This window comes from Carassius auratus, chromosome 23, assembly GCF_003368295.1.
Source record: "Carassius auratus strain Wakin chromosome 23, ASM336829v1, whole genome shotgun sequence".
Taxonomy (NCBI): Eukaryota; Metazoa; Chordata; class Actinopteri; order Cypriniformes; family Cyprinidae; genus Carassius; species Carassius auratus.
Genome location: NC_039265.1, coordinates 10,383,317 through 10,399,380, shown reverse-complemented (window position 1 = coordinate 10,399,380; position 16,064 = coordinate 10,383,317). Strand labels below are relative to the sequence as shown.

Genomic DNA, 16,064 nt, shown 5'->3' with positions numbered 1-16,064 from the left:
GGAGATGGAGGGGGGTAAAGATTCATTGCTGCAGTCTGAGAGGGTTGGAAATGATAATCACTGACATGTGAATTACTAAATATGGACTTTTAGGCATTTTAGCAAAGTTTTTGTACTGGACTGGACAGCGAAGGATGAATTGGCAATTTTTCTTTGGCAGGAAACACCCAAGGAAGTGGAGATGTTGCCTGCCACGCCACTTTTCCTGTGCAGCTCATCAGAACGTGTTTCTGTCGGAGCCACGGCTTATCGGATAGAGGATGTCCTTTAAACATTGAGCCATGGGGCTCGAGTGGACGATGCATGTTTGAATCTGTAACAATTCCCTGCCTCTTTCTGTACTGTATCTATTAAAAAAATCTTTATAAATAAATTCCATTTATTAAAAGCTATATATTAGTATACAAAAAAAAAAATACTACAGAAAAGACATGATAAAGGTATCTTTTTACCATTATTCTCAATGGCAAAACATTTTGTAACATGATATTGATGTCCCATTTACATGGTAATGCAATTTCTGATTTTAAAATGGGTTTTAAAGGATGAATTTTGAGATTTTAAGTTTTCAGTCGATATATAATTTCTGATGATTTCTAAAATGTCATAGAGAAAAAGGCAACGAGGAAGTCTTTTTTTTAAAACAAAGGTCAAAACTCCAGTTATAATTTAGATTTTTTAGGGTGCACTCTTTATTACTTTTCCTACATAATAAAAAAAAAAAAAACATTGGTAAAATATATATTTGGGAGTCTTAGACCTTCCCAATGATATTTAGTTAGTCAAGATTAGATTAGATTTAATTGTAATATAGTGAAGTAAATGTAGGTGTCCCGTATACGGTACAGGGTGACAGTTAAAGGGATATAAGAATAAGATAAATGTAAGTCATTGCATGCCTTTATAAAAGAGCTATATATACATACATACACACACAGACACACACACACACACACCCCACACCCCACACACACACACACACACACACACACAACCCCCCCCCATACACACACACATGGGTCAAAGACAAAAAGGGGTTTTCAGAATCAGAATCAGAATTAGAATGAGTTTTATTGCAAAGTATGGCAAGCAATAAAATTATATATATATATATTTCAAGCAATAAAAAATTAAACAAGCAAACAAACAAATAAATAAATAATTTTTAATTGAGCTTTAATGTTGTGCCGTGTACATTAGAATGTGTCTGGTTTCATTTTATTACATTTTTTTCTGAGCAAAGAATAATGTCTATCATACATTTTTACCTTGATTTACAGAAGACACTCAATAAAATGTTTTTAAATGTAAACAATTTAAGGCATATTTAGAACAAGAATCATTGGATGACATTAGATTCCTCTATTTAAGGATCACACGTGTAGCGCCCACTTATACTTACACTTATACAATCTTTATCTTTCTTTGATAGCAATGTGTGTGTGTGTGTGTGTATTTATGGCATCTACCAACAGAGGCTAACTAGGCCATGCTAACTAGTCAAATTTTGTCTTTTTGGTTCAAATTTGGCCCATGATATTTCTCAGTTCCTTTTACTCAGTTGTTTCTTGTCCTCTTCTTCTACTCTTCAAGTAAACTTCAGTGGAAGCATTTGCTTGCATACTGTATGTATCCGTTCGAATCGAAACATGCTCCCCTCACCACAGTTATTTGTTCCACAGCACTTGCTCGTCTTTGCTGCCGATGACATTATGTGGAAAAATCTAAGCGAAGTAAGCTTGCATATTCATCAAGATAATTACAATACACATAGATATGCGCTGAACTTTACATAATGAAAATGGACAGGAGTGAAAGCGGCCCCCGCACTCATTACAAATGGATGTGACTTTTACCTGGTTAGCACTCTGGTAATGAAGTGCCATCATCTTGTCCACAGCTGTGTGATGGATACGTGGGCCTGGTTAAAATACCCTCTGCAGATCCTCATCGCCAATTAGACGGCTGATAGATGGCATTATCAGTCACGTTAATGAGCACGGACTGACACGCGTGCCTGCTGTGGTCACCTGGCCTACGTGCCCCCGGTACCACGCCGTACCACATTTACCAGTTCCCATCCAGCTGGGCATGTTAAACATTAATAGCCCAAAAATTTGATCCTGCTTCCATGAGGTCTAGTATAGAACATTCAGATCAACCCAAACTCTGATTTAAAGTGAATTTTCTTTTAAAGTAGCACTTAAACCGGGTAAAGATTAGAAGCAGAAATATTCTATAAACTATTTATTTATATTTGCTCATGCATGCCCAAAATACCCTTTAAATATTTCTTATTTATTTTTTGAGGATGATTTAATTAACAGATTTTGTTTCAGAATTTTTTTTCTGGGGGGAAAAAATAGATGCATTTAATTCAATACATTTTTCATCCATAGTCAACGTCTTTTCCACCCAAACAAACGTCTTTGCCCCTGATAAAGTTTTTTCAAAAGTCAGTGAGACTGCGAGCAGTGTCAGCGAAGAGCTTGAGGTAAAATATAAGACGTGTTGTGTCGAGAAGACGAAAAGAAATCAAGGTAAATATCGCTTATGAAGAGAATATTTTTATTGCACATAAAGCTCAAATTAAAGAATTTACCAAAAAAAACGTCAAAGTATTTAATTGTGTGTATCTACGTTGACTTCGCCAGGAAATCAGTCATAGCATGACAAATTAATTGGGCAATTTTAATTAAAATACATAAACAGTATATACATGAAATGGACATGAAATGGCCTAAACGTATGCAAATGAATAACTAACGTAAGTCAATGTGAAAATGTGCTTATTTTCTAAAAATTCATACTTGATCGTGGTTAAGTCATACACTACGTTAAGATAACGTTAACCCAAAAACGCCATTGTACATTCAATGTGAAACAACTATATCACAGTAATGTTTTCATGTTCATGATTTGATATGTTTGTGTTTTGAATCGTTTACCTGTAGTTGGTTCACAAACAGCACGTGCCGCTTGAACCCGATGAAGAGCTTCTGGCAAACGATAAGACGCAGCTTCGACTCATTGGACGACAGGTAAATAAATATCCAATTTATTAAGCACTTTTATTGTTCTCTGTGTTCTTAAGTATTCAATAAAAGTTTTTGCCAAGAGAGAAACAGCAAGTGAACTGAATAATTAAGACAGAATCGCGAACCGATTCAGAAATTTGATGGATTCATTATAAAAAAACGACTTTAAAAAACGATTCATTCACGAATCAAACATCGATGCTCCTGTTCTGATTCACAAACAGCTGACAAGGTATTGGACACGACCTATTTAGCGTAAAGATTTTAATCTATTATTATGTGTAAACTCAGTATCACAGAATATTAAAATATTTAAAAGACGAAAAGTGTTCGTTGACTTGAACTGGCGAGTAATAATAAAAAAAAAAATTGTCACTGCATTTTTCTTTCAACTTTTGTTGCCATAATTATGAGTTACTTTTATGTTATGACTATGACCATTAAAAGCGGTCCTCAGTGTTCTTGCTTATAAATATTAGTGTTTTATTATTTGTACAAATATTATATTTATGCTGTAAATCACAGTTTTTATATTCGATTTCAAAACTACATTGCATGTAGTTTTCAACAGCAAAAGTAAATTTTCATGACTAGATCAGAATCACACGATGGAAATATTGGATTTAAATTGATTACCTGACTTGCACATGAGGGGCCGAAATCCATCTTTAGTGCAATGAAGAACACAGTCCGTGACTGTTTCCTGACTGGAAGTATTTTTACATGATAATAGAATCTGTTTGCTTATTAACATGAGTGGATCTTTCAGTAAGAACACATTATATCTGGTTCTCCAAGGGGTTAGCAGAGTTACAGAGAATAATCTAAAGCGACAAAGACAATAGCAAAAGTTCTAGAGATGCATGCAAACAAAACCACACACAGACTGTCAACTCACAAATGACCCGTTTTTCATTTTTTCATCAACAGTATTGCAGCGATAATTCACTGTGCGCAATAAAATGTGAAATCTCGTTTGTGTTTGTATAACTGGCATTCCTTGTGCAAACCCAGCAACACCCTGAATCTCTCGGTGGACATCCTAATTAAACAAACTCACACGAGCATTACAGCCAAGGTTTGATTTATGATATCGCCTCAGATAGTTAAAGCCGACTTCCGTAAAAATCCATCACGTACATCACCGGACATTACCACCCTAATTAAACACCCAAATGCCTGCAGATATCATAAAATTAGAAGAAAACACACTCACACACATACTCGCCCTTAATAAAGCACCACATCTGTGATATTACAGAAGAGGACAGTATTGGAGACATAAAAAAAGACAAAAAATCCCTGCACAAATGTGAGCGTAATTTGTCTATTTTAGGCCAAATGTTTCTCGCGATGTGAAACTGATTAATTATTTGAAATATACTGATTGCAACGAGCTGAGAATGTGGCATTAAAATAATGACTCCTGAGCCTCATCTGAGTTTGTGCATTTAGCATCGCGCAACCATTAGGAATAATCTGTCCAATTAAAGGTTGTGTAATTAATTAAGTGCACATTCTGTGAAAAGGCAAGAAGGGAGAATTTATCAAACTGCTGAAATATGACCTATCTTGTCCAAAAGACTAATATGTTTAAACAAAAGATGAAAATTGATGACAACATTATTTGTAACAAAATGCTCACTGTGCAACTATGATGCATTTGTCCTCAGATTGCGCTTCTTAGCATTGTCCTTACAGAATTCGTGATGTATTACCTCAGGCAGCGTGGCAATAACTTTAGATGAAAGGCCTGCCTGTCTGGGGACTGTGCTTTCGTAATGCGTATCCCGCTTGATATCTCGACCGTAACGGCGTGCACGAGGCTCGCAACCGGCAGAGGCAGCTGCGAAAGCGTGACATATGGCTGTTTTCAACATAAACATGATCTTTGTAGGTTTATCTGGTGAACGGCGCCACAATAATCTCCCACGTCAAGCACTTTGGACAGATTCGCTCAAGTTCCAGAGCCATCAAAGATTTCAGAAGCTTGGCAGGCTTCTCCGAACGAGGCCCCTGGTGCAAACCTTTCCTCCATTCACCACGAAACCACAGCCAAATAACCGTGTGTGGGCTTGGCCGTGGTTATCTGGGCACATGGGTGTGCGGAGGTGTGTGTTGATGGAATTGCGGGCACGGGGCGAGCGTGTGTGGGCGTGTTGGCATGCATGTGCAACATGGTGTTGTGGAGCGTGCTGTGTGCAACTACCCACGGCGTGCAAGAATCGTTTTGGACAAATCGAGTCACCTCTATCTACACAGTACTTATAAAGTACTGTAAAACAGTAATAAATGGGAAAATAATACAATTAATGGAGTATACTTCTTAAAAAAAGTGAGACAATGCTGCTATTATTCAGCTCAAATCACTTTAGATGTTTGTAAACTTAAAAACTAAAGCCTTAAATTTGAACTGTAATTAAATTGCCCGTACAAATAATATCAACCTAAAACTTAAAAAAAAAAGAAAAAAAAATCAACTTAAAACTTTTTGAATCTTTTGTAACTGAAGATGTTCAAATTGGTTAATTAATTTGAATGAGTTAAAGTGATGGAAAGACATGTTGACTTATTGTTCACATCGTTTCTTAAAGTATTTTTTCAGTTGAAACTTAAGAGAAAAGTCCAACTTCCATTTAAAAATGTGAAAATTCTTTTTTTTTAAAGTTGTAAATAAAACAAAGGGTTGCTGGAAAGAATTTCGCAAGAAAATACTTTTTGTTTCTGCTTCAAAGTTTCATGTTTTATTTAAAATTTTCAGTGTATCTTTGTCATTTTTTGTGAAATTGTTTCTACATCAGTTTTATTTCCGTGTATTTTAAACATTCATTTAACTATCAAGTAATGGAAAAGTTGACGTAATATATTAAATTAAGTTAATTAAATTTAAATAATTTATTTTTGGTCAAAGCATGGACTATTTTTGCATAGATATTTATTATTCATAAATAATGTTTTAGCTAGTGTTTTGATTATATTTTGTTGTAAAAGTTACATTTCATGTCACCATTCTCTTTCAGCTCATTACGGCACATTAATACAATGCTTTGGTTTACAGAAGTAATTCTATATAACATTTTCTGCTCAACAAACTGATACACGGGTTAGACAAATATGCTCACATTAACTAGAAATGCAATATAACTGAGCATGGATCTACAAGTAAAAAACATACTTAATTTTTTTTTTAGTCCTGAAGCTGCTTGCCTCAAGTTTTTTAATGTTTTCTCAACTTTAGATTTTTGACTGTGCATTTTGATTTATTTATGTATTAATACAGGTACATAACTGTCACCAGGGCAGTACCTTTTCAAAACATACTAATACGTACTTTTAATATACTAATGTGTGCCTTTAAGGTATTGATGTGTACCATTTATGGGTAAATAACGTAAAAAGGTGTGTTTTTTTAGCTTTTGCAACTTAGGTTACCGCCCCAGCTTGTACCTTTTTTTTTTAATCATGAAACAAGTTCAATTCAGCTCTAAGCAGAAAACAAGAGTCATTATTTAGCTCACATTAGTCTTATGTCACATAAATGGGTGGCATATACATTTGCACAGCACATTTGATGCATTCGACTTTTTAATGCAGAAGCATTCACCCGCAGTCGTGTGATGCAGCCCTGTTTGCCGCACCGTCTTTCCGTGCCAGTATCCCATATGGCGGTGATAAGCACCATGGAGATTCTGGCCAGAGACGAATGCCACACCATTCCAACACAGGAACACATGTCGGTCACTGCTCCCAACAGGATGTAGCGCCGAGGACACATTGCGCTAAGCCTTACTGTAAAAAAAGCACAGGAACCTCATAAATCAAGAGAACAATCCTGACGCACCTCCCACACAACTCACATTAAACAGACATTCCATTGTTCCAGCCACATTTTTGACTGTTGACATATCCTCGTTCCGTACCGCATTGAACAATAAACTTGCATTATTAGTCTGCTGTGGCACGGTGCGAACGCAGGGAAAATGCTGGCATCCTTTTGCAGGATATTTTTGAGAAAGCATTATATTTACACCCAGGCATCCTGCTAAAATGAAGAGCAAAACAGACAGACTGAACGGCTCATATATCAAGTGAAACCTTGAGGGTCAGTCGTCATGGGACGTAGTGTAATTTTCTTGGATGTTGAGGGGAATGTAAAAGTGGCTCATTTTTTGGGCTAAAGAGTTTGTCATTTTGCAAAGCAAATGTGGAGTTTGATAGATTTTACTTTGACTGATGGACAGTTCAAAACATGATATATTAGTATATGTGAGGAAGGAATGTAATTGGCATATTAAAGGAAAATTAACCAAAACTTTAAATTATGTTATTATTACATCCTCCTGGTGTTCCAAACCCATATTTTTTGGGGTGAACTATCCATTTAAAAGGGATATTTCACTCAAAAATGAACATTCTGTCATCAATCTTCTAATAAGCATAAAAAATATATATATTTAAAGAATGTTGGTTTCCAAAGATTTGAATTTCCCATTGACTTTTTATTGTATTATTTGTCTATACAATGAAAGTCAGTGGTTACCGAAACTGCTTGGTTATCAACATAACTTATTTTAATTTCCACAGAAGAAAATACATTTCATACATGTTTGGAATGACATGAGGGTGAATAAATGATGGAAGAATTTCCATTTTTGGCTGGATTATGACTGAAAATATTTTAAAATTAAATGGATAGTTCCCCCAAAAATGTTGTTCCAAATCGGTTTGAGTTTCTTTCTTCTGTTGAATGCAAACGAATATATTTTGAAGAATGTTGGCAATCAAACTCTTGCTGGTAGCCATTGACTTCCATAGTATGAAAAATAATAAAAATAAACACACACAAAAAAGTCAATGGCTACTGTCAACTGATTGGTTACTAACATTCTTCAATATATCTTATTTTGTGTCCAACAGAAGAAAGACATTCATACAGGTGTGAAACGACTTGAGGGTGAATTTCATTTTTGGGTAATTTATCCCTTTAAGCAATATGTTTGCACACCATAAGCCAGACATTCATCAAATATCTGAAAATAACAACAAACATCAACTTCGCCATCAGTTTCATCACTGACATTGAGTGGATGTGCTGGTTAACGCTGGTTAACAAGCAGAGAATCAGATGTGTGGGCCAACCTGTTGTTATAATCTGTCAAAACGTGCCATGTCTTGTCACGGCTTGACATGAGCTGAATGATAGGCCACATCAAGGGAACAGTTACTGCATTTAGGAAAGCTCCAGTCTGCCCTGAAATAACCACACCTGTAGACGTGCCGCTGCAACCCACCTACATTCAGCTGCCAAACTCTGAGGGAGTTGTACTTACATATGTAGGAAAATTGTCGTGTTTTTATTTGAGTTGGACAAATTGGCTTTTTAGAGATAGATTAGCAGAAGTCCATCAATCTCCACAAACACAAATGGGAATTGGAACATAATAACTTAAAACCTCTATTAAACAATCCCATAGATGTTATTCTGGCCGTACTTTTGAAGAACAACACTTAAAATGATAATACTGTGTGTGTATATATATATATATATATATATATATATATATATATATATATATATATTCTGTGGTAACTTTTAAGGAAAAACAATAAATACTCTTTGTAGTGCTTTTACAATAATTTTTTTTATACAACATTTTTTTCCCTTTGATTCTTAGTGCTTTATTTATTTTATCTTGTTTGAAAAGTGTTGTGCTTTAAAAAGAGAATCCATAATATTTTTATTTTATTTTATTGTATTTCTTTTGAAGAAAAATATTTTCTTTTGCAGTATATTTGAAGAAAAACAATAATATTTTATTTTATTATTATATTTTACTTGATTCCTGTAGTGATACCATACTATTTGTTAATTTATTGTTTTATTTTATTTATTTTAGAGTTCAATAACACAGCAAATAATATTCAGTGGGATCAATGTTTTAAATTATTTTAGAACTAGAACTAGTCTCATTCTATATTTGGCCTTGTCAAAAATACAATTGAAAGTGATGAAAATAGTTTGTTTCCAGTGTCTTCTACAGACAAAGTGTGTCATTTCTACACTAGGGCCACTAAAAGAATCAGCAAAACAATGGCTGTTTTCAAACAGGTTTCCTGGACACACCCCTCCCCCATCTGCAATTGGTTGGTTAAACAGATGTTCCCACTCCAAACTCATGCCATTGGTTGAGTCAGTGTCAAACAACCCTCAATGTTTTGATTGTGCCACTTTTCAGGAAAATCAGCCTAGGAATGTTTAACTTATAACATATTAAACTGGGATAGGAGAAAATGTTTTAACATAAAAAAATGACACACTTTTGCACCCAAATGAGGATTTCCAGCTCTAACCCCAAACGTGCCATCAGGAAGACCAGCATGACGGCTTCCTGTCCGGAGAGAGAGGAAAAAGTGGTCGCAGAGAGGGAGTTAGTGAAAGAAATAGAGATGAGAGAAAGAAAGAAAGAGGAAGAAAGACACTGAAAGAAAGAGCGGCTGTGGCTGACGAGCGAAATGCAGAGAGAGGGAGACATAAATCCTGTGTCCTATATAAAAAGAAATACTATCCATGTCAAGGAAAGGTGGGATGCCCTAAAATGAATGATAACAGACTCATTAAAAATAACGGCCGCCTAAATGATAAATGACCTGCCTCCTGAGAAGAGCAGTGCAAGGCGGCCTCTACAAATTAAGACCGCAGTGCTGTTAAAGGTGTTCTTTTCCCAGTACTTCCAGCACCAAAATATCAAGCAGCCACACCATTATTTGCTCTTTATTACTGCCCAGCGACGAGCCCTTTGGAGATTTAAGGCGAGCTTGTACATTATCAGCCTCTGTTATTTTGTTAATTATCCTAATTTGTGATTTATGACACGGCACGGCTTAATTAAAAAGTGAAATTGCATCAAATTGTAGGGTTTTTATAGGGACTGGGGCCAGAGCAAGCATTTGCAAGTGATGCTTTTATGTAAATGAGTATTCAGTGCATTGTAGGAGAGAATCATTGGAGATTATGGTTGACTATGCTATGTATCACAGGTGAAAGTAAAAAGTACATGGAAAGAACATAATCAAGTCAGAGTTATATGGTATGAGATCTGATTATATATTTTTGGTAATATTTTGAATATTCTTAATTTGATTTCCATTTTCAAAGTTTAAGTAATTTTGTTTGTCGTTTGGTAATATTTTGTATATAGTTTTTATACATTTTTATTTGAGTTTTAGTTATTTTAGAATTTGAAATGTTGCCTTGGCAACTAACCAAAATACTTTTTTTGAAATATTTAATTTAATTTAAATTAAGTAAAATTGTATTTTATTTAAAGTAATGAAAAAAGGTTCCGTTTTTGGGTACGTTTAAATGACAACGGTGTATGACAACAAACAAACAACAAAAACGAATAAACACAATTCTTTGCATTTTTGAAAGGTTTTGAGAAACAAAATTAAAAACACACAAATCTTCAAAAAAAAGACAAAAATTTGTTAAATATGCAATCCAGGTCAGTAGCTGGCAATGTCAATTTGTAAAGAAATAATAAACACCCATGCACACATACCTGAACTGAACATGTAATGCACGTGCATGACGTCACCATTCACTTTCTTTCAAATTTCTTTATTTGTTGTAGTTTACACAGGGGCAATAATTGTATTGGTTTAAAAAATTGCACTTTGATACTGGTTTTTAAATGCTTTTTCAGGCCCCCAAAACACCATTGTTTTGTAAATGAATAGCTAAAACGCATTAAACCTTTTCTGTTTTTAATTGAAAATGGTGCCATGTAAACATCCTCTTAGTTACCTATAATAACCCCTCAAAAGTAATTAATTTATTCATCTCTATGTGGTTCAAAACTTGTTTGATTATTGTGTTTACGTGAAAGGATCATGGTATGTCAAACCTGGTAAATGGGATTCGGAATAGGGGAATATTTTTAGCGAGTAACATCTTATATTTTGGATTTTTCTCATTCTAAACTATGGAACAGCTTCAAAACACTACAAATATACACATTTATACACATTACACACATAAAAATAAAGGTTCTTTACTAGCATCGATGGTTCCATGAAGAATATTTTTAAATCTATGGAACCTTTTTATTCCACAAAAAATTTCTTTAGAATATTACAATTTTAACTGAAAGTTTCTGTTGTTCCTTTTTGCAACCTTTAATTTTTAGAGTGTTGACTTGGAATGTTTTCCAAATGTCTCCTTATAATCAAAGATGATTTATTAGACAAATATACAGATCCCATCAAATTTGTATTCATCAAAATACATTTCTGCTTTTAAAACTTCTCATACCCCTGCCAATCTAACTTTCACTGTAAGTGCATATCTGTGAACTTGTTATCTTTCCATTTATATAAACTGAGGGATGAGTCGAAATGGGTTGCTTACGTAATCGACAGCATACCACAGATAATGTAGAGCTTAAGTCGTATTTAACATAAAATGAGCTTTTATAAATCTGCTGGTTTTTCAGGATTCCTCTCTTGCCGTTTATAGAACACTGTAACAGTAAACATGTCCCCAAATGATCCCATAATTCATTAGTGATGATTTGATCGCTCATGGAAGTAATTAAGATAATACTCGATGATGACTGTGACACACCCACATTCAGAAGAAGAGCATCTCAGATCCACCCGTTCATGTCAAATTGGTGTTTCATAAAAGAAAATGAGTCACGGTGTCTGATTCTCACAATTGCTTTTGAATTGACACAATAACAAATTAATTCACCTTTGATTTCATGTCACGTCAAGATCTTAAATGAAGAAAATAATTGACTTAATCATTATTTTGTTATTGTTTTCCAGTAAAAAATATTCTTAAAACAAGAAATATTTTATTTTCCGATGCAAAATTAGATAAAACGATAAAGAAATTATATTATGTTCAATGTATATAAATATTCAGTCTAAAAATAAATTTTCTAAAACAATTTGTATGAAATATACAACCCGATCTCACGGCAATTCGTACATTTTTCACGAGGTGGCTAATTCGTACTACTTCGTACGACCACACTTGTACAAATTAATACGATTTTTGCCAAATTGTATGTATTTTACGAGTTGCACAATTCGTATAAATTTGTACGAATGACTTACACCTAACCCCGCCCCTAAACTTAACCGTCACTGGGGTTTAGACAAATCGTATAAAGTCATACTAGTGAGGTCGTACAAATTCGTACAAATAAGACACCTCGTAAAATTCGTATGAATTGGTCGTGAGATAGCTTTGGAAATATACCTAATATCTTACCATAATAAGGTAAAGTTTGAAGCTGTTTTGAAAGGGCAGCTTCCAATTTCCACTTCAATTTGATTGCTCCTTATTAAAAACAGACATCAAAATACATTATTAAATTTAAATTGTATTTCTGTGTATTCTAATTATAGACATAAAATATAATTTATAAAATACCATTTTAACTGATATAAATCTGACACAATATTTGTTTATAAAGATATAAAGATTATGTTCCATGTATATAAATATCTAATCACCTTGTGTTATGTAATTTTTTCTTACCTATACAGTAAGTAAACATTTGAAATATAAATCTTGACAGATTTTTTTATTCACTTTTTTATTTTTAATTCAACAAAAAAATCTTGACAGAATGTAATGTTTTAGATGCACAATTTGTGAGTTTTATAAAAGGAAACTTGATTCCATATATATTCTCAAAAAAACTAACAAAAACTAATTTAAAATAAAAAAAAAAAAAAATTGTTTTAAGGAGTTGTGAATTATTTTAAGGTATTTTTTATGGGAAACCAAGGCAAATATTTTTTATATATTTACCATATACAGTACAACATATATATATATATGAGATGAAATATTTTGATCCACTTCAAATGCTGACTAGTATATATATTTCTTGCAGTGATATCATGATGCAGAGATTTATGTTTGGATGTTTAGGTGTGCAAAAGCAAGTCCTTGTTCTGTGGTTTACTGTAAAAGTGAATCTGCCGAATGTCTTGCCTTTTCGTGCAGCGCTAGTTCATTTTTCCCTCCATTCAACTGCAGTGCAGACATGCTAGCGCTAGATTCAGAGTCCTAGACTGATACTGTAGATGTCAAAGACATGAGAGACGTACGCTATACTGTGTGTCAGAGAGAGCAGTGTGTCTGTCTTTATTCTGTAGACGGTGGCATTCCTTTGCCGTGAGAACACTGTCTGGCAGACGGTCCAGCATTAAAGCATTCAAAGACCTGTGAAGACAAGAGTTACGGAGCGACAGAGCAATGCATTTAGTTCTCAGATTCAGATGCTTTAAACTGTTAGATAAACCATGACAATGAAACGGTTTTGAAAACAACAAAGCATTAAGGTTTCACTTATTCCCATTAAATTGAAACCAGGCCATTTCAGCCCTGAGATTCATGTTAAGTGGTGCTCTTGCATTATGGGTGTTAGTACTTTTATGATGCTTTTCTGTGAAGATATAATGCATGCTAATCTTATAAGAAGTTCAAGCAACAAAAGAAAATAATACAGGGTTGAAATGACATGCTGATGAGTCACTGGTGCCAAAATGGTCGTTTTAGGTTCAACTGTTCCTTTAACTGTCAGAAAGTGCTGACATCTTTAGAAAGGTTCGTCAGTCGCACCTATAACCAGCAGTTTAAGATGTTTAAAATCGCCTGTTCTGTCCAAGCTTAGTCATACCCAGTCAAAGCCTTTTTTCATCAACCGATAACCCTCAAACTTTTTTCAGTTTTCAGGGTTTGCAGTCAGATTCGTCCCAGCGCTCCAGAATCACAGCTTTATTAGGTCTACTTTCACATTCTTTCCAGCTAACAAATCCCCAAGAAGCAGACACTGAGCTGAAGCATGAGAGAGCAGGTAGGTTTAGTGTGTCCTTCAAGTCTTACTTTGCTGTCCCTGCCTGCAGAAATGAGAGGAATCGCCCAAAGTAGGTCAGTCCTCGCTCTCCTGGGTCAAACACACCTTCCTATCTGCGCAGTGAGCGCTTGACATGATAGCGTCAGCTGTGACAGCGTTCTGGAGCCTCGGGGTCCGGCGGTCCAGGGTTCGAGATCCGCTGCTGGTCATCAGAGGGATAAGGAAGCCGGTTCGTGACCTGTCATAGCCTCGGGCGAGTGAGAATAGCTCTTTGCTTGGGATTCTGGGATTGAGATGTACTGGTGAAGTCACAAATTATTCTCAGAGATGTTTAGAGGCCCCTGCACATTTCCCAGAATATAGCTGTCATCGAATCCTTGTCACCGCCGTCACATGACCAGAGTCTGCAGATGCTTAGTCAATTAATTGGCTGGTAAATTAATTTTCTGTGCACGCCATATGTTTAAAGTTGTCATTTAAAGGAACATATCATGGAAAACAAGTGTTGAGACTGATTTCACATGCAAACAGTTATCAAATCATAGCTGAAATAATTAAATCTTAAAGGTACGGTAGCAGAAACGGATCTGTTATGGCAATATTTCACTGGAAAGACAAATATGTACTTGCATTTGCATTCACGAACACATGTCAGAAAAAAAGGTGGAAAATTACGATGTAAAAATAAATTATGTCAGTTTTAAAGAAAACCAAGATTTAATTTTTGAATTTCTACAAAACAATCGTGACTATATATGCACACACACACACACACACACACACGCACGCACGCACGCACGCACACACACACACACACACACACACATTTTGAAATATATTATGACATACTTTTAAAAGTACATTTTTATAGTATTTATTTAATTCATATAGTTTGTCATGTTATTAATTGCATAATTGTTTTACATTTCTAAAAAAAAAAAAAAAATATATATATATATATATATATATATATATATATATATATATATATTTAAATAAATTGTAATGGACAGTATATAAAATAGTATATAAAAATATTATATATATATATATATATATATATATATATATATATATATATATATATATATATATATATATATATAATTAAAAAAATAATAATAAATTGTGAAGTTGCTGAACATACTTTATGGCAGTGCATATATACACAGAATATATATGCAAAACTATATTAGAACTAAATGTATATCAAAATGGGAATATGCATGTGTGTGTGTGTGTGTTTGTGTATATATATATAGTATAATTATGTATATCTTTTTCTTTTGATTCAGAGGTGAAATATGACACTGGCGTTTCTTTGTGAGATTCAGCCCTACGTATACCTACAGTATACCCTCATTGTCATCAGAAGGTCAGGTTCACTCATAAACTTCTCTTTTGACCCCCTTAAACAGTTGGTAAAGCGCCTGTGGCCAGGACATCACTGCTTCAGATGAAACCGTAGCCCGGTCTTGCATAACAAACCTGCTTCCCTCTCGCTCATCAGCATCAGAACACAATGAGCTCCTCTGACATGAGAAGTGGAGCTTTTTTCAGGTTAGACCTAGTTCCCATCAGCAGCACTCCCTCCGCTCAGGAACGTACCGCAAAGACAGCCTCATGGGAAGTGTGAGCTGGTAAAGTCTGACATGCACACACGTACACGTGTTTTAAATAAGAGGCCGTCTGTCATGGAGTTTTCCAGGTGGACGTGCACTCTTTCTGTCCATCCTAAACGCAGCTGATAAGTCACCTTGCATCTCATCTTTGTTAGATGACCGCGTCAGTGTTAGCGCTCGCTGCGGGCCGATCTTTACTGCATCCGGCCTGCTGGAAACACGTTTCTGACAGAATTAACTGAGGAACACTGATCCCTCAGTGGCTTCTCTTTGCAAATCATTGGCTAGATATGCATCCCAAGTTTGTGTGCCTTCAGTTTATTGGGTTCTTGCGGGATGCAGGTAGCATATGTGAGCAGTCACACCAGCTCTCCTATAGAGCCACAGGGCACCAATAAAAGCAGCATATCAGAGACTATCAGCCTTCGTGTCATTCTGATTTACGAGTATGCTTTGTGGCAAAAGGGGCTTCTTGTTTTGCTGACGGGTGGATTTCATAGTTTTTTTTTTCTTGCAGGTTTGCT

The 16,064-nt window shown here is 35.0% G+C and overlaps 1 long non-coding RNA gene across 1 annotated transcript in view; it reads left to right on the top strand.

Annotated features, from left to right (window-relative positions):
* LOC113041270 (uncharacterized) overlaps positions 1–14,099 on the top strand; it is a 67,240-nt gene extending 53,141 nt beyond the window's left edge. The window contains exon 3 of the long non-coding RNA XR_003275368.1: positions 13,968–14,099. This is a non-coding gene — a long non-coding RNA (uncharacterized LOC113041270). The remainder of the gene's footprint in view (positions 1–13,967) is intronic.
* Positions 14,100–16,064: the final 1,965 nt, after the last annotated feature.